Source organism: Rhagoletis pomonella, unplaced genomic scaffold (assembly GCF_013731165.1).
Source record: "Rhagoletis pomonella isolate Grant_MI unplaced genomic scaffold, Rhpom_1.0 Rhpom_scaffold_00003, whole genome shotgun sequence".
NCBI classification, from domain to species: Eukaryota; Metazoa; Arthropoda; class Insecta; order Diptera; family Tephritidae; genus Rhagoletis; species Rhagoletis pomonella.
The window spans coordinates 9,208,406-9,231,151 of NW_023458557.1; the positions used below are offsets into that span (position 1 = coordinate 9,208,406).

Sequence of the window (22,746 nt, forward strand, 5' to 3'; positions counted from 1 at the left end):
AGCCTTGTTCAATTTTTGCGAGAAATAGGCGACGGGGACTTCGATTCCTTCGTCATCCTTTTGCGACAATACCGCACCAACACCCAGTTTACAGGCGTCGCACTGTATGATAAAAGGTTTCTCGTAGTTGGGAGTTGCTAAAACCGGTGCAGAACACAGTACATGCTTTAATGTGTCAAACGCTTTTTGTGCTTCCTCATTCCATGAAAAGGTTTTGCTCTTTTTAAGCAGATTAGTTAAAGGAGTGGTAACCGCTGCAAAATTGTCAACGAAACGGCGATACCAGCCGGCCATTCCAAGGAAGCGTCTTAGTTGCTTAACGTTCTTTGGTCTAGGGTAATTCGTTACGGCTGAGATTTTGTCCGGGTCAGTCCTAAGCGTTCCGTTGCCCACAATATACCCCAAGTATTTTACCTCCTTAATGCAAAACTTACTTTTGTCAACGTTGATGGTTAGTCCAGCTTTTCTTAAGTGATGAGCAACATCAGCTAGTACGGTCATGTGGATGTCGAATTCTTCCGACACAATTAAAATATCGTCTAGATAAACAAAGACTTGGTTCTTTAGTTGGGGAGGGATTACGCGATCCATCAAGCGGCAAAGTGCTTGTGGGGCGTTGCATAAACCGAAAGGCATTACACGATATCGATAAAGCGGACGATTAGGGACAGTGAAACAAGTGTAATCGCGAGAATTTTCTGCAAGGGGAATTTGCCAAAAGGCACGTCGTAAATCGAGCGAACTAATAAACTTAGCCTTTGGTATTCTACTCAGAATACCGTCAATATGAGGAAGGGGATAAGCGTCCTTAATGGTTACGCTATTTACTTTTCTGGAATCTAAACACAGACGGACCTTGTTTGGCTTCTTTACTAATACAATTGGGCTGGACCATGGACTATTAGGAGACTCTTCGATTACACCTAACTTTAACATTTCGTCGATCTCTGCATGGACAAGCTTTTCCACTGCAGGGGAGATCGGGAAGTACCGTTGTTTTATCGGACGGACATCGGGTTGGAGCTCAATAACATACTCCATTAGAGATGTTTTCCCTAAACCCTCTCTTTCGAAACTCGGAAATCCGTTTTTAACTTTTTCTAGCTGACGTTGTTGCTCAACACTCAAAACAAGCGAATTGTCATCGGGTTTTGCATCAAGGGACACTTCGGATATGAGGTGGGGAGCTATCTTAAATTTACTCCAGAAGTCTACACCTAGGATGACTTGTTGCGACATGTTCGGAACAACAAAGAACTCGATAATCTCAGTTTTACCTTCAAATTCTACTTTTAAGTCAATTGTGCCAAAGACGACTTGCTTGGTTCCGTCTGCAGTATAAACAGATGTCGTGTGTTTGCGTAATTGTTGTTGTCGGCAAACGTCGTGAGCCAAAGTAGAACCTAAGCAAGAAATCTGAGCACCGCTGTCCAAAAGACCCAAATACTCGGATCCTAAAATCCTTATTTTCGCATATGGCCTTAAATCGAGAGCTTTCTTTTTAATTGAACAAAGAAAATTACTTAATATTCTACGGTTGTACTTGACCTTCTTCCAAAATTTATTTAGGCGGACAGACGAACGACTAGGGCTTTGCAAATCGGAGTTAAACAGTCTTTCCTTAATTTGATTGTAGTTCTGCAGACGGACTTCATATGGGATAATTTTGTGTACGAATGGTTTAGTTTTAATAAGACTGTCAGGGCGTATGAGTGCTATTACGCCATCATTATTTTCGGGCTTGTTTGCAGGTGTAAGCAATTTGTTAACACTCACTTCTTCGGGTCGTTGCGAGGATTCGGTTTGAATGCCTCGCTCGTTTTCAAGTTTCCCGGATTGCATTTCGAGCATTGTGGTCGGTAAACATTGGGGGCACCACAACCCTAGCAGAAAATGGTTCTGTCTTCGAGACAGTCGAAGTACCTATGACCATCTCCTTTGCAATTCCAGCAAACTATTTTAGCGTTCACTGACTGCTTTGAAACTTCATCAATTTCACATTCTAATGGGTCATTGTCACATTCTAATTCGTTAGCATAGCGACGTGTATATTGTCGCTGGTTCGCAACTGGCAATATGTTTGTAGACTTGGCGATCTCGTTTGAAAGGCTTTCGCCTTTGAGGCAAAGTCGGCGCAGCTCGGCTAGAGAATTAATTGGCACGTATAATAATTGCTGTCGTACACGGGGTCGTAAATTGTGCTGCATAATTTCGACCAGTTCGGCTTATGGCAAAGGAATTTGCAACGGTTCAACGAGCTTAAGGACAGCATTCCTAAAGTCGTCAAACGTTTCATTTGCTCCTTGCTTCCTGCTTCTAATCAATTCTTTCAGCTCAAAGTCACTACGATGTTGTTGGAAATTGGTCCTCAGAGCTTGGCTTAGCGAAGGCCAGGTAACACGGTTAACTGAACGCCGGTATCTCCAGTACCATTCTTTTGCTTCGTTCAGAAAAAGGCTTTGTATGTGTTCGCACAACAAATTGAAGTTACCCCCTAACGTATCAACGACTTGGCATTCGAGCCGAAACAAAAAACTATCAACTGATAATTTGGGCGACCCATAAAATTTAATATCCCAGCTCGAAATAAGCTGAGCTACTCTTCCTGAATTGGGCACGCTTGATATATCGCTAAATCTGAATTGATCAATCTGCCTATGAAAGTTTTGGTTTGAATTGTTGGCCAAATTTGGTAAGTCTCGCTGCCAGAAGGGAGTAGAGTTATTTGGCAACTCGTTAGGCTGTCGTGGGTTTGCGTCGGGACTAATGTTAGCTACTGGCGGGACTGGTTGGGAATTCAGGGTTAATCGGTCTACAAGGCTACTCATAACATGCTCAAGCCTCTGCTCGATGGCTTGCGAAACCCGACTTTCCAAGTTGTCCAACATTGTGTCGTGTCGGGCCGATACTATGGCTGTGACGATGTTGCGTATGCGGTTCTCTTCGTCCTTTGAGCTGTGGTTTTTCTCCTGTCCATTCCCAGTAGGTAGACTTGCAGCTCCTTCGACTTGATGATCCTCATTTGCTGCAGTCATTGGCTGTCGATTACCAAGAGGATTGTCTGACTGCATCGCACGTTGGGCGCCGGCTCTAGTAATCGCACCGGTGTTTTGACAAAGGTCCTTACTGCTACACTTGGCTTTGCATTGAGGGCATGACGTGTTTCTTTTAAGCCAAGTCAAAAGACATGCGCGATGAAAGCGATGTGAGCACGCAGTCACTAACACATCGTCGGGTTCAGCGAATTGTTCCCTACATATAGTACATGAATTAGCCTGGGGAGGCACGTGCTCGCCACTACGATGCAAGGGCATTTTGAAAAGCAAATAAAATTACGATAAAAAAAAAATAAACTGCCACAACTTCCAATTTAAACTCTCTAAATTCAGTTTTTCGAAGGGGTATACTTTCGCTTCAACGTAAATGAAAAGCAGGCCATATATGTTCATATATAGGTATAAATTTAATAAAAAAATATGTACTGTTTTGATGTTCTAAATGTAACAATAAGAAATGTATGCGTTGGTTTATCTTAAATTTATTCAGTATGTAGTAGGTATGTGCAAAAAAATAAGGGGTACGGTAAACAATTGTAAACAAACATAATCAAATAAAAATAAAAAAATATCTATAGCAAATATTAATTTCAGCAAGCCCTCGACGTGTAAAAGCTGCAGAAAAATCATCTAATAACTCGGCAACAAAAAAGAATAAAAAAATCTCATCAATAGTATCAGCAAAAAAAACAATCAAAAGAAATCGATCAACATCTGTATCAAATCGTTGACACCAAAAACAAATAAAGCAAATTTAAAATTTCCAAAATCCAATAAGGGTCTGACTCTTTGGTCGTGTGGTGGTCTAAATAGGTATAAGAGATCCTAGACTAACATAAAGTAATCACTATTTGGTTTGAGGTGGTGAAGCAAAAATGAAATAAAAAAAATCCTTGAAGTCGGTTATAACCTTATGATCTGCTATAAATTCCGTTCATCAAGCAACATAAAAACTAAAACAAGATCAAACTAAAATCTGGAAAAATCTCGAAGGCGGATTTGAGAATGCTAACTTCAAACTTTAAGGACAGGTATGCGTCCAGGCTATCGGTCAGATAGTGGGCGTGTAGCCTTACTACAACTGAATTCCTTATAGCTTTGATGCATACGAGTAACCAAAAAAAATGAAAGTCACAAAAAAATATATACAAAAATCAACTCTTTTAAATAGCCAGGATCATACATTAAAATCAGTGGTTTATTCTTTTGGGCATAAAGCCTGTGGGAACAACAATTCCAACTGTATTGATTGTACGAACCAAAACCAATTAAACGCAAAATTAACTAAATAAAATTTAAACAAAATCTACATATTTGTGATGCAAATCGGTAAAAACTTTACCATTTAGCTATAAGTTAAAAAAATCCAAAACTTGCTCCGTATATATGTAAATATTTATCGCTAAAGAAAAATAAAAAAAAAAATATACCGGATGGACAAAAACATATTCCAAGAGGGAAATATTAATGGGACCACAATTCGTTCGGGCTACTTCTTAAAGAGCCATTATCTATCCTGTGGGCCCCACGTTGGGCGCCATTTATCTGTAACGTGACCATGGGCCAGGATGAGTGAGAATCGCTGGTTGTTGTGTCCCACAGCTGAGGCGTGTGCACTGGCTCATTCCCGGAGCTTCAGTTTCGTGGGATCATTTCAACAGTTGTGGAACCCAGCCGCCTTCTCCCTAGCCTAAAGTCCCTACAAGATAATATTGTAGTTTGCACACTAGCTGTTCAAAGGAAACTATCAACCAACCTCAACCTGTAATTAAAACCCCCTGCAATCGTCCTAAGGATCCTATACCCAGCAGCGCGTGAACGGGTATCTGCTATAGCCAGCTAGGCTTTTATAAAAAAATAATAAACATTAAATAAACAAAAGGCAAATAGCCAAAACTGGTCAAAATATCGCACTCCTATTATTTTGTGGACAACTGTATATGCAAATAAAAAGCAACCAGAAAAAAGAATCAGATTGCCAAAATCTATATATTAACATAGGTATATAGAATTGTACATGCGGTTGTAAAACGGAAGCAAAAGACAGTATGGCTTGTGCTCCTTATACATTTATTTGCATACATATGCACTTACATATAAACTTTGAAATAATCAAAAGTAAAGTGAAAAAAAAATAATCAATCCGTGATATATATCTGTATACACCTATGTACGTACATAAGCATTAAGCAGGAGAAACTTTTTATACACCTGCGTTCATATGTACATACATATACACAGATTATAATATATATGTATATGAAAAAAAGAAGTTGAAAAAACGTATAATAACATAAAAACAACGTTAACTCACTTTGATCGCAATCCCACGAAGCGAAGAGGCCTCCTTGCTTTGTTGTTGATACTGCAGAAGAATTATTTTGCCTTTGCAGGTTCTTATTTCAGTGTCAGTTCATAAACTCGTTTATGAAAAAAAATTATAAGTGAAAAAAAATAATATAAACAAAAATTAAATTTAATCGGAAATCATCTGGCCAGAGAAGGTTGCTCTATTGTTTGGTCGCATACTGTATATTTGCGAGAGCGAAAGTCGACAAAACTGCTAGAGTTTTAACATGCTCTCACAAAAAAAACAATGTTAATAAAGCAAAAATTAAAAAGGAAAAACAAACTGGGCATTTATATACATACATATGTTACCTTCTCTTAAACTTCATTAATATTGAAGAGCGCATATTAAGAAATATACATATGTATGAGCAAATTTAAACTGAAATCCTCTTGTTGAGTTAGGTTAGGTGACCATGTGGACTCACCACATGGTACCTATGAATATGATCTTCGTTAATAGCTAACACGATTATGTACATACATAAGGGTGTACAGCTTTCTAAAGTATGCAAAACGAACGTAAATATAAGAGGTAAGTAGAAAGAACCTAAGTTGGAACTAAAAGCATGTGGTTGAAATCTATGTAGTTAATTCACTATTTAAAAAAAATATTAACTTTGTAATATAAGGATTTAAGGTAAGTATAAAGGTAAGTATTTAAAAGGTAAGTACATAATTGTTAATGTCTTAATTCATTTAACTATTTTTTTTCCATTATAGGTTCATGGCATAAAATTCTTAGCTTTCGTTTTATTAGGTTAAGCCGGGGTGGCTAGAAAATCGCTGTCACAAGAGACCGAAACGGAAGCTTTAAAAAAATTGTAATGTTAGGGCCGATTGGTCCCTTTTTTTTATGATTTAAACCTGACTTATCGCTGTCTATCACATAGCGACCTAGAACAGCGTGTGCCTGCCTATAAGTGCACAAAGTGGAATTCCGGCTTATGTATGAATATACAAAATTTGTAATTAGGTAAAGATGCTGGAGTCTTGCTTTAGCCTGCTGGTATTATGACGACACTAATTTCCCGCAGATCGGCTGATGTAGGTTGATTGTTGCTCGAAAGTGGATCCGAGTAGTCCTAGATTCAGGATATCACAACTTTCTTTGTGTCACAGTCGCAACGCCTAGAGGAAATTAGGGGCTATCACTTTTTTGACCAAATCTCTAGACTTTTTCACTGACACAAAATAATTGTTATTATTTCTTACCAGCTAGGGGTTTCTTCCTTCTTGTTGGTGTATACGCCAGCACGTTTTTCACAAAAAAAAATTCATTCACTTTAGATTTTTATTTTTTTATAAATCTGGGTGTTCTCCGCTCCAAGGTTCCGAAAGAAAAGAACGAATAAGTTTTGCGGAAGTTGCTTCGAAGCCAAACATGAGCTTCATCGTTTTATCGATAATTCGATAAACAAGATCATATGATCAAAGAATTGCTTGAAGGGAACTTTGGTAGCTGTGTTTAATGTTCAACACAGGATGGCAATGTTTGAACAAGCAAAAAAAAAAAAATCGGAAACCGGAAGTGAGGGAGATGGAACGAAAGTGCACTTCAAATGGCCTATTACTAAGTAGAAGGAAACGTGAGTTATTTTAGCATGTACCAACAGTACAAGTTCTTGTAACATCGTTGTTATCGCTAGGTGAATCTGTGAACAATTGCCGACGGGCTTGTAACCTTTCACCAGCCACTGGGCTACGTTCCCTATACTCGCCGTGCACACTTCGTGACCGTGCTAGCTCACCCGACCTCGATTCTTCATTCAACTTCTCATTGCTTCGGTATTCCTCTACCGCGGAAAGTCTATCCCCCAGGCTACGTACGTCTCTACGGACCTTAGACATAGCCGCATGAATAGCCTCCGTGGTTGTTGGATTAATGTCTATCTGATATTGGAAAAACATAGCTTCAAACTTCTGTAACAATTCTCCTCTTATTTTGTCTAATGCAGTTACTTCCGGTGACGGAATCTCGCCCAGTGGAATGTATCGCTGACCGGTGCGTGCCGTTTCGGCAGTCACTTTGCTACTATTACCTGTCGCATCCCCCACCATTTCAGCGTTATTCTGCTCAACAATAAGAACGTTACTGTCCCTCTCCGCAAACGCGTTCGAATTTTTATTCTTGCCCTCCATTTGCTTCTTCCTACTACTACGCAAGCCTTTCCTAGGCATACTAATTTACAACAGAAAGAAAATGTTTACTTTGCATGTAAGTCTATGTACAAAACTATGTATTTTTTGTTTCTTTGAGTGAATATAAATTGCCTTAAAAATCGTGTGTGATGAATTCATTAATTTCGTTAAACCTTGTCATAACGCTTCAAATTCATAAAGTCCAGTAGTGGCATAGAATTCGCAAATTCCCCTTGATTGCAACCCTTATAAAATTATTATACCAAATTCATAAAAAATACTAATTTATACTGCATGAACTTGCTTAAATGCAATTGGCTTACGCAGGCCTCTAACCTTGAGAGGGGTTATACACACACACGTGCTGTCTTTTACTTCGCTTATATGAATATACAGGAATCTGGCGGATGCACCCGCTACGAGTATGGGAACTGCTCTAGATTTCAATTGCATCGACATCCACAATACATACGTGTAGAACATCCAATTTTCTGGAAACCTGGCTTCGATGGAATATCACCAAGATGCGACGCATTCCACCGCTGTCAAATGTACCACTGAGGCCGCGCAGCTTCCCTTCGCCAACTCTACAACCAAACAAAAATAGACTTGTGCAGAATTAACCGGCACTGGCTTACTTTAGTGTCTCGTCCACTGTATGTGTTTGCTTACTCTGTTTCTTGTTTGCTGGGCGTTTTCCGAATCAGAACCTTATCCTCCGCTGACTTCGTCAAAAAGGAAAGAATTTTTCATTCGCATGAAGTTAGCTGACCACGGCTGACAGGTACATTTTGTGCGATCTCTCAACAGCGAGCTTTTTGACATGTACGCAAACTGCGTTCGTAATATGTTGTAATCGCTATTACTAATAAGCGGTGCGGACACGTTGTCTGCGTCAAGCGCTTTTGCGAGCGTAACAACTTGAATCCGTCCACAGATAAACTGCACTAGCTTCTCTACAAGCGTTTCTTTCAGTCTTGTTGCCATCAAAGCTGTTGGGCTTACTCGATTTTTTGAGCACACAGTATTAGTGAGAATGCGTTCAGTTGGCATTATTTGTCGACAATAGGTCCATTCAATATCAAAAAATTGTTACGAATTGTTGCTAGTACTTGCAAGTTTTTACTGGGAATGCATTCAATAACCCAAAATATTTGCAAGAGGGAGCGAATTCGAGAGCGTAACAACCCGAGAGAGCTGCAAATTCTTGCAAGTAAAAATTTTACTAGCAGGAATTTGCAGGAGTCAAATAGTAAGGTTATGTTTCAAATTCAAATGTAAACAAACTGTTTAAGAGGATGATTTGATGAAACATAATTAGTGAAATGTATATATATTGTATATTTTTTTATTTTTATGACGATGGGAACTATTCCCAATTTAAAAGAAAATTGGGCGCCAAAATTTAACCGTCAGAAAACGTCAAAATGGCTTAAGTTGCAAGTTTTTACTAGTTTTGCGTTCAATAACTTTTTCTGAAAATTTTGTCTTGCTCTCAATTTTACTCTCTATTTTTCTTTTACGCTCTCGCTGTAAGTACTTACTGGAAAAGTTATTGAATGGACCTAATATGGCACTGCACCATACGCCCTTGTGCACCGTGCATAATTAGTCTGTTCCAATAGCAGTTCGGTTTACAGGATTTAGTCAGAACTTACAGGAAGTCGTTCCTATTGACATAAAACCTGTAAGTGGGAACACATTTGAGAGAGTAACTGAGCAACTGTTCCTAGTCAGAAGTTACAGGATTTAGTCCGGAGTTTTTTTTCCTGTAAGTTCATGAAAATTGTCAAACGTTCAGCTGATTTGCATGTGCAAGCAAAAACAAGCAGCGGTGAAAGCAAAGTACCTTATATTTGTAAAAAAAATGGAAGTAAACAACGAAATGTTTGAATATGTATAGATTTTAATAATTATTTAGTGATATTTCAGCTAAATCTGTGTTGTACAAATGACATGTAAACAAACCGAATGACGTTTTTACAGGAAATAGTGCTTTTTGCGTTCCTATGCACTCCTGTTTGACAGTTCCACAGGTTTTAGTCCAAAGTTCAAAGGAACAGACTAAATATGTATAAAGAAATTTACTCCAAACTAAGTGTATGGGTTTAGTGCACAGCTTAGCAATTTTTGCTCGTGAGCAACGCCAGCGGCACAGTTCGTATACGTACACAGAAGCAAAGCAGCGAATTTCGTTTCAGTCTTCTTGCAGATTTCACCAAGCTAACATTATGCTCGGCTGTGGGTTGTTTTTTTTTCGTATTTTTAGCTCGCACTTGCCACATTTTGTGTAGAAAATTTACAAAAAATACCCAAAGGAAAAAGTTTTGTGTTTTTCTTAGATTGCTGTTTGCATGCATTTGCGACGATTCAAACACAAAATAGTGTGACCGTTATGCGGTTATGCCTACTTATTTTTAATATAAGCAAACTGTATTTTTCATGCCGTGTCAATTTAAACAAAATATAAAATGCGCTGCTTGCTGACCAACGTTCAATAATTTTGTAATAAGTTCCATGATTTTTATAAAAAAGTGCACAAATTGCATGCCATATTTTAGAATAATTTGTTTCTATGTAAAGAAATCGACAAGAGATTTAAATGCTGGTTAATACCCAAAAATACTTAATGAATAATATTTATAAGTTTTATTCTATTTATAGCACTAAATTCCTATTTATATGAAAATAATAAAATATAAACACCAAAATCATCTGGCCAGCCAGCATTTTAAAGATTAGATTCCAATAAAATTGTGTCCAGGTATTAAACAAATGAGTTAAACATATTTAAATTTTTTAAAATTTTACAAGTATTAAATTTTTCGTATGGAAAAGTTTCTATAAACTAATAGTATTAGTTGCTAAAAACTTCCACGATTCATTATTTCACTATAGGTATAAGCAAAATAGGACAAAAGACACATGCACGAAATATACCAGTTTTAGTACATTTATAAAAACGTGGCAACCATAACTGAGCGCGACGCACTATTGCCACCAGTGTTGCCACAGACAAATTTTTTTTCCTACCAAAACTTCCTACCAAAATCAACCAAAACCTACCAAAATTTTATTTAGGTTTTTAATATTTTTTTAATGACAAGGCATCGAAATTTCTGCATAAAAATCATTAAACCGTTATTAAAACACCAGATTTGTAAAATAATAGCTAGAGAAGATATCGCCTAACAAGGCAATGCCTTCAAAGAATAAACTGTTTTTTCGCTCTCCTGTAAAATTTGAGTGCCGTAAGATAGGCGGTTTTGCAATTGGGCGATGGGCGGTTTTGCAAAAACATCGACTATATTATTATTATTACCTTATTACCAACCTTATTCTCTTTCAAAAGTTAGGCAATTTGGAGGGTGCCATGTTAAAATAAAATTTTGGATGAAGACAATCCTTCCCCAAAGTGTATCAATCTGGTATTTATGATACGGGGGCAGTCACATAGAATATGCTCTGGAGTTTCCTCCACCAGCTCACTAAAGGCTAGGGACCATGCAAGTGCGTTTGGGCTCCACGCTTTGCGAGACAGTCAGCTTTCGTTGCCTTAAACCCTTCATGTCCCGGAACCCCACACAGCGTTACGTTATAGTTGGCTTCCAAGTGATTCAAAAGAGTTTTACAGCTATCCACAAGCCTGATGCCGTTTTAAAAGAGTCTAAAGCGTTTAACCTGCGTGAATATCCGACATAATATTCAATTTTGCCCCATTTGTCCTTCTACACAGACCACGATTGCGAAGACTTTCGCCTGGAATATAGTTGGGTATGCGTAAATTGGCAGACTTTCTGGAATTTTGGTCCAAAGAGGCCTGCCCCAGTACTCTCTTCATTCATCTTTGATCCGTCGGTAGTCCCTTCCAGGAATTCTGATCTTGTAGGGTTTATAGAAAGATAACTCGGGATTATCCAGCAATGGCTTTAGAACCTCCAAATGACCTCGAAGATCCCAAATTTTCTTGCTGATCATACTAGGCAGTCGTAGGGCGCTCCTGCAGGCCTCTTTCAAACCGGATAGACAAAAGAAAAACGCCTGTAGTGACACCAATGGCATCCATTGGACAGGTGCCCATAGCTCCTGTAATGGCCACGCGGACCAGTCGGTATAGCTTGCTAAAGGTGAAAACCTCCTTTACTTGCGTAGCTTTTGGTCACCAGGCCGGTGCCGCATATGTGACAACGGGTCTTACTACCATATTGAAAGATCAATAGGTTAGTTTTGGTGATATTCTTCAAGTCTTACAATAAAGTCTCTGTCAGGTGGACAATGGTGGGCTTCACCGGTGAAATATTCGTGTAAACAAAGTTTTTATATTTTTCGCAAATAACTATTATTGTCGCGGAACCTACCAAAATCCAATCTATCCTACCAACCTACCAAATGGGAAAAAACCTACCAGTTTTGGTAGGAAAAGCCCATGTTTGGCAACATTGATTGCCACGACAAAATGAGACTGTGTTGATGTGCCCAGCATTATTTAGTGATAGAATAGTGGATTTTTAATATCAAAGTGTGAACGAGTTAGTGAATACGGAATAACGAAATTAATTTTAAATAGAAAATAAATACATACATTTGTACGTCCGTAACGCAGACATGTGATTTAAAACTTTTTTATTTGGTGCACACCAGTTATCCATTGCAACATTTTACAGAGTGTTTGATATCTCGCCCCTTCTTCTTTCGCCTTCTGTTGTGTTGATCTGCAATGTTTCTCTATCATAACATATGTCGTCATCTGCCTCACTTGCTTGGGTAATGTTATCATCTTCATTATGCGCAATTTTATAACGTTTACAAATACTGTGAAGTGCACAGCACACGTTTGTTACTTTGACTACTTTTTCTGGGCTGTAGTGCAAAGTTCCAGGAAGGCAATGAAATCGACTTTTCTTTTAACACTCCTATGGTACGTTCTACAATATTACGAGCAGCTGAATGTGCCAGATTAAATTTGTACTGCTGCGAATTGAACTGTGGATTTCGATATGGTGTCAGCAAAAATGGTTCAATGTCATATCCACAGTCCCCTAACAACCGATAGGTGCGATCGCCTGTTCGATACTATTTAGAGTATATTGTCGGGCTCTGCTAATGTTCCAAACAAAGGAGTCGTGGCTTGCCCCAGGATACCGGGAATCAACCGCCCGTATCTGCATATTATGATCACAAATTTTAAATTGAGTGACTTAAATCAAATGGGTTAAATTAAGTATCTCATTCTACTTACTAGCATTGGATTCATGCTGAAATATACTTTTCTGTTGTAGTACAAATGTTCGTCAAGATGAGGCTTTATTATTTTAAAACAAGTAAGAGCAGCGCTGTCTTCGGCTATGCCGAAGGCTTCATACCTTTCATGAACATCTGCAAATTTTACTTTGACAGATTACTGCTTTTGAATACATCTGCATACATCGATAGAGGAGCTACATACTTATATAAAAAATCGCATCTAAACAATCAGAGGCATGGAAGATATACCTTATATGGCACCAATCTAAATGATTTTCACTGCTATGTGAAGGTTATGTAAACAACCGGTAACACAATTTATTGGGTTTAGTTTACTACATAAAGGAGATATATCGCAAAAACTGGTATCTGAACAATCAGTGGTATAGGAGATAAAGCTTATACAGCGTAGATTTTGACGATTTTCTCAGTAGACTTTGTATTATTATTTATAAAATATCTTACGAAATTTATCGGTTTCAGATGTATGGAAGATATATGTTATAGTCACCCGATCCTTGTTATTTTCATGGTAAGTATTCTGTTAATAATGAGTGAAAATGGTGCGAAATTTCATGTTCCTAGCTGCATAAATGGAGGAGTTATGATAAAAGACCCCTTATCTGAACAATCAGTTGTATGGGGGCTGCAGGTTATAGTGACCCGATCTTTGCTATTTTCACTGTAAGTCTTCTGTTGCTAATGAGTGAAAACAGCGCGAAATTTCATGGTCCTAGCTACATGAATGGACGAGTTATAGCGACAAGTCTCATATCTGAACAATCAGTTGTATGGGAGCTATATGTTATAGTGGTCCGATTCTTCCGGTTCCGACAAATGATTAATACATTATAAAAATACACGCACCTACCAAATTTGATCCGGATATCTCGAGTGACTAGATTGCATACAAACAGACGGACAGACAGACAGACAGACAGATAGACAGACAGACAGACGGACATGGCTAAATCGACTCAGCTCGACGTTCTGGTCATATAAGTATAAATTTTAATGGTTTTATCTCTTTTTATTCTGGTACATACAAACATCGGACCAAAGTTATAATACCATTTCATGCTCATGAAAGGTATAATGAGTGCCGTCAATGCAGTAATACCTGGAATTTAGTACTTTTCATAAAAATTCTGCTTACATTGATGCTTTTCACGTTCATCCATTGCAATTTGAATCCATTCCTGGCAAATTGTACACTCAAGAATATTCAAAATATATGCTAGCACTTTCGACACCGTACTTCTCCCTAAGCTGACGTTGAAATCATTTCCTACTGCTCTCTGGTAAGAGCCTTCAGCTAGAAAACGCAGCGTTGTTGCCAGCTGAAGCACGGGAGGCAGGATACTCTGAAGCAAATGCGGTTCTACAACGCCCATAATCATACGAAATGCATCTTTATTTAAACGGAACTGGCTATTGAATCTGAAAATAAGATAAAAAAGATTAAAATTTTGCGTTTCACTTTTTCATCGCGGTTTATTCTCTCTAACAAATGCACGGCCACAGCGAAACTAATTTGTAACACTTATCAGATATTGATATATTTGAACAGAAAAAAATCCCAATTTCCTTTTATTTGCACAAGTAAACACAATTTTTTCATCCAACTTAACTGAACAGCTGATTCGAACATGGGTTTTGTTTATCTTCGAAAAAGCGAAATCCAATCAGATTATGCGACACCATTTTAAATCAGAATCGATTGGGAATCCTGACAGAAAAGCAGTTCTCTCTTGGTTTCCAGAACAACCCTGAATATCACCGAAAGAATTTCCTGACCAGTATTTTCGGTTAACCCGTATAAACCCGTAATAAACAAACATTTTTTTTCAGTTGTTCTTTGCGACAATATATTTGCACATGCTGTACCAAGTCAATTAACAAACACGTATTTCTTAAAATGGAAATCTAAGGCACTCCCCACATTACGTGCCTAATCAAATTAGAGTAATCGTTTTGTCATGCCCAAAGGAATGCATGACGACTCGACTTTTGCACACTAGAGGTTTACGCCGACAGTCTTTGCGACGGCGGCGTGGTCAACTTCAAAAACAATCGGCGGCGGCGGCGACGCCGGCGCGCCTGGAAACGCCGGCGCTACCGCCCATAAGGTAGATTCCAAAGAGCCATGAGGCTTCCAATCTTATCATGTCATCAGATTATAATTCAAGTTAATTCATTCATTGAATTAGTTTTAAATTTAAACTACGTTACTTCTACTTGAATTCAAATGTTGAGTGACTGCTGCTGATGGATGGGCGAACAGAAGAAATTCTACATAGTATATACATTAGGTTTCCCATCGAAAATGCTTTTTTTGAAAATTTCAAGACCCTACCCCCTAATTTTATTCGTTTTTATGAGAAATATTATTACCTATTTTTATAGGTTTTTTAAAGGCCATTCAGAGGTCGCGACCTGCCGATTTAGGTCAGAAAATACGATTTTCTAGATTCATGAGTTTTTGAATGACTATTTTTGCTTGGATTTCAAAGAATTTTTTAAATTTTTGACCATCGATAATTTCCACAATTTGAAAATATGTAGTACTAACGTACAAAAAATCGATTTTTGATGGACACCCTAATATATGTACTAGGGATGCCAAAATTTCTGGAAAATTGGGATCACGGGATTTCGGGATATTTTTTAGGTAATCCCGGGATCCCGGGATTTATCCCGGGATTCAAATTGAGTCATAAATTTTATGAATATGAGTAAAAATTCAATATCTGAAAGCATTTAAACATACCATTAAATAAAACTATTTAAAATTTACGATAAACTGATTGTAAAACTCATATATCGCTAGCTTAGAGTGAAAAGTTGCTAACTTCACTTCTAATGAAAAATTATATTTTGTTATAGGAGGCTAGATAAATAAAAATTGCATCGTTTCGAAAAGGGTAAAAGTCCTTGTTTTATGTTTTCTCGTTTATATTTAATGAAAGGAAAATTTGCTAAGGTCAAAAAAAGCTCCGAAAATTCGATAAGGCCAAAAAAGTTCGAAATCTTTTAATAAATATCGAATCCCTCCGATTCGTATGGAGTTTTGCTTTGCTTTAAACAGGCAAAATGTTGTATTCCAAGTTTTGCGAAATACTTGAAGAAAATGGCTATACGAAGTTTTTTCGTTTCCTGTACAATTTTTAAATTAGGACTTAGCAACTTTGCACTCTACGCTAGCGATATTTATTAAATCAGACAAATTTTAAAGTAAAACATTTTTTTAATTGTATTTAAAACACCTTGTGATTGAGGAACGTATACATCACCAATAATAATGTAAATACCAGGTACTTTTAAAGGTGACGATTAATAAAAAAACATAAAACAAAAATATACAAAAACAATTTCTCTAAATATGTTTATTCTACTCTATAAAGAAATGGCGAATGGAGAATTTTTAGCCATTTTTTTCGTAATTTACTAGAAATTTTGAGGGTGTACGAGTCAAACGGATCTAAGAATCGGATTCAGCGGGTCGAAATACATGTTGGTAGTTGGGTTTGGTTAAAAACACAAACCCCTTTTTTACCGGTGTTGTTATTACAGCACTTAAAATATTTTGCGTAAGAGCAGCAAAGCATTCAAAGCGGAGTCTTCTAAGCTTGACCTGCAGTTTTTACATACAAAACCTACTGATGATAAACATATTTCGGCATCAACACTTTTAGGCTGAACTGTCAAAAGGTAGACATAATCCATTTGAAGATAATGACCCCTATCTCCTCCATTACAAAATATTTGAACTTCTTTTACCAGCACGTCCGTCAAATTTTAAGTTTTTCGATTTGAGGAAGTTTTGAGTAGATTGGTCTAAAAAATTATCTAACTTTTCCTTAAAACTCTCTGTTTCGTTTACATTAGCGACGCTATGAGTAAATTCATTGAAATCTCCTTCAAAAAAGGCTCAGACTGTAATTTAAAAATACAGTTTCAAGCTTTTTGTTAATTACAGTCAAAACGGCATTTTGCAAAAATCATACTTCAAAATTCATAAACAAATTCTTACTATCAATTCGATATTTCAAAATTTTCGGGATCCCCGGATTAATGCAAGCAAATCCGGGATTTCCGGGACGTCAAAAACACCGCGATCCCGGGATTGGCATTCCTAATATGTACATACATCTCTATGTACTCTACAAATCCGTATGTACTATTTCAATTTAAAAAATAAAAAAATTAATAGGTTAAGGTATTGGGGTAATTTATGTCGCTATCAATAAATTTTTGCAATAAGCGTATCAACCGTTATGTTAAGTTACGGAGTGCTTACGATTTTTTGCGGGTTATATGTATATTGAAAATAAGGTTGGCCTACTTTTTTCCAAAAGTTTAACCCATCAACTCCCACCAGAACGGGCCTTTTTGACCCACTGTTTAAAAATTTGCTTATAAATGGTTAAAATTTACACTAACTATTAAGCGCCAAATTTTTCTAAGGAGAACAGAATGTAATGCAAAATAATAGTAATTTTTACCAAAAATGGGGACTTAAAAAAATTGAAAATATTGCGATGCGCGGGAGCAAAACCTTCCTGGGGTATGGCCACCACTTAGGAATACTAACGTAATTTTCACACAGCCACCTAGTTCTTGTATACGTCTGTTGGACCCCAGAATAAAGTAACTTACGAATGTAAAAATTAGCAAAAAAGCGTTTGCTTTTTATTAAAATTCTGTTTAAAATATTAAAAAAAACACACAGGAAAATCAACTAGTCTTTGTTTTATCTCCAATAATTGAGGAGTAAGATGCAATAAGGGCGCTTCTGTTAAAACTGCTTTCTGAGATATTGGCATTAAAGTTTTTGATGTGTTATAACTTTCTTGTTGTTGTAGTATATAAAAAAGTAGTATTGTTGTAGTATTGAAAAAAAAATTGTCTACTGCGGAACAAATCGTCAGATTACCAGTATTCGACCCTAGTTTAACTGTAATAAAAGCTTTCGATCGAAAAACGTGTTACCTACATATGTTTTTTCTGAGTTACCCTTTTTTTGGAAATGTTCAGTGGCCCAAATTATGCAAAAAAAAACTCCTTTTAAAAATGTAATTTTCATTTCGTAAAATAGTGTTTTTATACGAGTAGTATTTAGCTCCTTCAAACAATGTATTTCAATGTGCATACAACACGAAACCTTTTTACAAAATTCTTTAGGCGCCGAACGCCGCCGCCGCCGCCGCCGCGCCGATATTTTCGTAACTCGGCGACGGCGCGTGAGAAACGATAAAAACGGCGGCGGCGGCGGCGTAGATCGGCGGCGTATACCTCTACTGCACACTTGCAGGCCATGCATAAGACATCAGCTAATAAACCAGAGACCCAAAACAATTATTATCCTAATACTTGGGATCAAAAACGTCGCCTTGTTTTAAGAGGAAATTTTTCCGTCTTTGTATAAAAATTATTTACAAGAAATATCTTTTTTCGTCTCGCGGAACGATTATTTTCAGATGGAAATTTTTTACGCCTTTTCATTATAATTATATGGGATTTTTATTTTCCTCGTCTCGCGGGACGTTCATTTCAGGACGGAAATCATTTACGGATTCTTATAATAATTACGTGGGACTTTAATTTTTTTCGTCTTGTGGGACGTTTATTGAAAGAAGGAAATGATTTACGCGTTTTCATAATAATTATTTGCGACTTTTATTTTTCTAGTCTCGCTTGACGTTTATTTCAAGATGACAATGATTTACGTCCCACGTTTTCTCTTAATAGAATCGTTACACGTACTGCCGATTTCTCGAAATTAAATGCAAATATCTGTGAGCTCGATTGTGGGAATGTGATTTGCTAACATCTGGCAACCCTTTTCAAAAAACTGAAACCACGTAAAAGCAAACCCCTTTAATTTGACACCTCATTTTTGAAAATCGAACGAACGATACAGATTTGATGGCATTAACAATCGTGGCGTTAAATATTTAACGCGTTAAATCTCCGAGCTCAATTAAGAAGTTTCATTTCGATCAAAGTCCCATATAATTATTAAGAGAAGTCGTAAATTATTTCTTTCTTGAAAAATGAGAAGACGAAAATAATATCCATGGTAAAATAATCGTCCCGCGAGACGAGAAAAAAAGTCACAGATAAGTATTAGGAGAAGCTCAAAAAGTTTTTGGTCTAACCATTTTTGTCTCAGGAGACGAAAACAACTGTTCCATGGTTCAATAATAATTATACACAATATTTAATTTTATTTCTTATAATCGTTATGGTAAACACTTTCTGCATTTTGTGGCCTACACACTTCCGTAAATATTTTTGCAGCGAAATATTACATAAACGACTTATTTCTCAAAGCACTAAACCGATTTTAAAAATTATCTTAAAAAAAAAGCATTTGTAAAACAAAACGGAGTGGCTTACGTTTTTTTTTTTTAATTCTTGAAATATAGACACGCTTTTTTTGGGTGTAAATTTACAAAAAAATACAAAGACGTACAAGCATAAGCCTATTTGGTCGCCAACAGTGCTGCCAACTATTTTCGAGTAAAGTGATCCAGATTTTTATAAAAGCCCTCTAGATAAAAGCTAAATTCCATAAAACAAAAGCTGGAAAATAAATGGGTTTATATAAATAAAATCTTAAGCAATTCATTTGACACACTACTTGAAATTAAAATAAATAATCGAAGTTCATCAGAAATGAAAAATAAGTTAATACAAGTATTAGACTGATTCAGTTGGATGTCGAAAGATGGCTGTTAAAAGCGTAACCCTTAATATTAAGTTTAAAAGGTCGCGCATAGCAGGTTTCTATTTATAGAAAAAAAAACTTATTTTAAATTTTGGAATTTGTTTTCTCGGCTACGAATTATCGAACTAAAAAATGCGACCCATATTTTTGTAGAAAATTAGACGCTCTAAATAATTTTTTGATAAGCCGTTTAACGATTATTCAAACTTAAAGTTAAATTTATGTCATTATTACAGTTTTTTCTCCAAGTTTAGGTAAAATAATTAGAACTATCATTAAATATTGCAAAATTTTTTACAGAAAACCTGGAAATTATAATTCCTTGTAAGAAAAATTTATTAAAATTATTTTTAAATAGTTTCGCTTTAAAGGTGTAAGTTCTACATTCTTATATTTTCAAAATCGCCTTTTTTGTAACTAACTATTGAGTAACTGAATAAACTAATAAAAAAATCACAACTCGATTCAAAAATACGTATTGATGAAATTTATTGAGTTTAAAACTTTAGATTATGCATAAATAATCTTCTTAAACAATGACAAGTTTAGAGTTTCTATATTATTAACTCTGCCATAGATGGTCCCAAACCTTGTTTGAGAAAGGAGGAGGGGCGACACAACGGGCAGCTTGGGGATGACGAGACGAATTCTCTCGGTGAAACCCGTTGTACCCGTTCCCAAACTAACCTTCTTCCCATTTCAAAAAAAAAGGCGTGAGTACTAGGTACGCATGAAATTTTATGTGTAAACATATGCGTACGGCAAAGCATAAAAGTACGTTTATATATAAATATAATCTCAATCAAAGCTCGTTAGTTGTCAAATTGGTTATGCTTGTTATTCTCACAACTCAAGGAAAAGTTAAGCTTCTTCTCTGTGCTACCGCGGTCACTTTAAAAATATTTTAACATAATATTTTATTAAAAATACTTTTACAGACTTCTTTTCCTTGCTATCGTAAATTATTGTTTTTTTTCACATTTAACATTCCTCCTCTTCTTCGCCAGTATAATCGATAAAACTAGGTTGGACACTATAAAGTTATCGGTTTAATCTGAGATTATTTTATAAGTATAATTTTGTATTGCTAATCTCTTTTTCTAATTAGAGATGAGGGAGCTAAGAGCGAAAATCAGGATAATCTCTTTATATGTAAACCTATTATTAGGCGATTTAGTTACATAAATACACATGTAGGTTAGGTTAGAAATTAAATATTAACTTCACTTAATTTTATTCATTTTGCTGATTTAATTTTTTTATTCATCTTAATTTTTAATTCTTTTAACACAATGAAATTATCAGTATGATTGATAAAATATGACACTTGTATATACTTGTGACTCAAGGGCGTTAAAATATCTTGAAAAAACCGCATCAATTACTGTTTTTGAGCTTGTAGTTTGAGCATTTCTATTTGTATATATTCTTAAATTTAGTTTTTCTTTTAGGAATTCAATCTGTGGTCTGCTTCATCTGTCACTAGGTTTATGTTAAAGTTATGAATACATATAACATAAAATCTTTTGTTTGCAAAATGGGAAGCTAAATTCATTTGTTCGGTATTTCCTCTTACTCTCGTCTTCTCTTTGTACAATCTTGTGTCAGCTCTGATCCAGTACTCAATGAACTTACAAGCTTTTACACGAACTTGCAGGTAGTTACGGGAAAAGTGATCGCATCCTCCAAAATCCTGTAATGAGAGCGATTTTTGGAGAGTTGTGTCAGAGAACGTAAAGTATAGAGAAGGACCGAAAACTGTGAATGCCACATTTTTCGAGCCAACTGAGCAAGCGAAGCGCATTTTAAGAGCGACCAATATTTGGAATACTTAACAGCGAAAGCAAAATACAAAGCAAAGCTAAATCTCACGAGCGTTTGGACTGTTAATTAAATATGAATATTGATGATTTTTGTGATATTTTGGGAACATTTTCAAATAGAAAACCAAAAAGTGTGTACAATACCGAACACAGACATAACAAAAACTACTAAGAAATTTTACAGTGTAACATATATTCCCAACTTAACTGACAATTTTGGTCACAGCATAACAAAATCACAAAACACAGCACTTTCCTACAAATCTAACTACACTCTGTCGACTATATACACAAAAACTAAGTGCTCAGTAGATATCCAACAAAAAAACAATGCAGTGCATGAAATTAGATGTAAGGGAAATGAAATTGAAGAATGCGAAAAAGTGTATATTGGGACAACTAAGCGGCCTTTAGGTATTAGACTAGGCGAACATGAAGCAGATATAAGGAAACAAAAAAGCAGTACAACATTATCACAACACATCATAACAAGTGGACATACAGCTGATTTCGCCAACACAAAGATTATTGACAAAGAAAGAAGGGAGTCAATCCGATACACACTAGAAAGCCTTAGGATAATGCAAAGAAGGGAAAAGACAATGAACATAAAAGAAGATACTGACAACATTGCGGCCGCTTACATTTCTTGTTTATGATTACAAATAAAAATGTTTATTATTTTAGTATTGACAAAGCTACCACAAAGATGATAAAGATGCATTGTATTTAGGTGTTAAATCAAAGTTCTTTAATATTGTGAGTTTTTTGTCCTCAAATTGTTGTTATATTTTTTAATTCCATATATGTATATGTATGTTTGTATGTTATATTAATTAATTTTTGATTACAATGTGCCTTTGTATTTTATGGTTTGTGGCAGATTTAATAAAGCTGGATTGCCCCTGAAGATGCTACAAATGTGGAATAATGTAGTTTTATTCGCACTAAAAACATAGATCAGACTAGCCTGGTAACATAATATTTAGAGTGCGACCGATTAATCCGCATCGGCATCGGCTAGTATCGGCACAAAATTAAGCATCGGCATCGGCCTTTTTTCGCCGATTCTTTGCCGATTCTTTGGAATTTCTTTTCAAATGTTCAGGTGAAGCGACGGCCAATTTTAAAAAACATGTGCAGACAGCTAACAAAAATTATTTTTATGGAGAACACTGCCAGCAAAAAAAATTGCCAAAAATTAACGGGATTTTATAGCAGCTTGAAACTTGCGCTACATTATACTAGAATGAAATGGTTTACAAAACTGCATACCAAAATTCTGATTAAAAAGTTTGAAATTTGAGTGAAAATAAGCAGAATTTTTCTAATTTTTGTACAAAGTTTGAAATCTCAATTTATATGGTGTTTGTTGTATACCAGCTAGACTTTTATAAAA

General features: G+C 36.2%; 1 long non-coding RNA gene across 1 annotated transcript; it reads right to left on the minus strand.

Moving 5' to 3' along the window:
* Window positions 1-7,611: 7,611 nt before the first annotated feature.
* Window positions 7,612-8,388, minus strand: LOC118736468. The gene is made up of 2 exons (XR_004992680.1): window positions 8,220-8,388; window positions 7,612-8,134 (listed from the first exon to the last, which is right to left on the minus strand). It is a non-coding gene; the product is annotated as an uncharacterized LOC118736468 (long non-coding RNA).
* Between the last annotated feature and the right edge of the window lie 14,358 nt (window positions 8,389-22,746).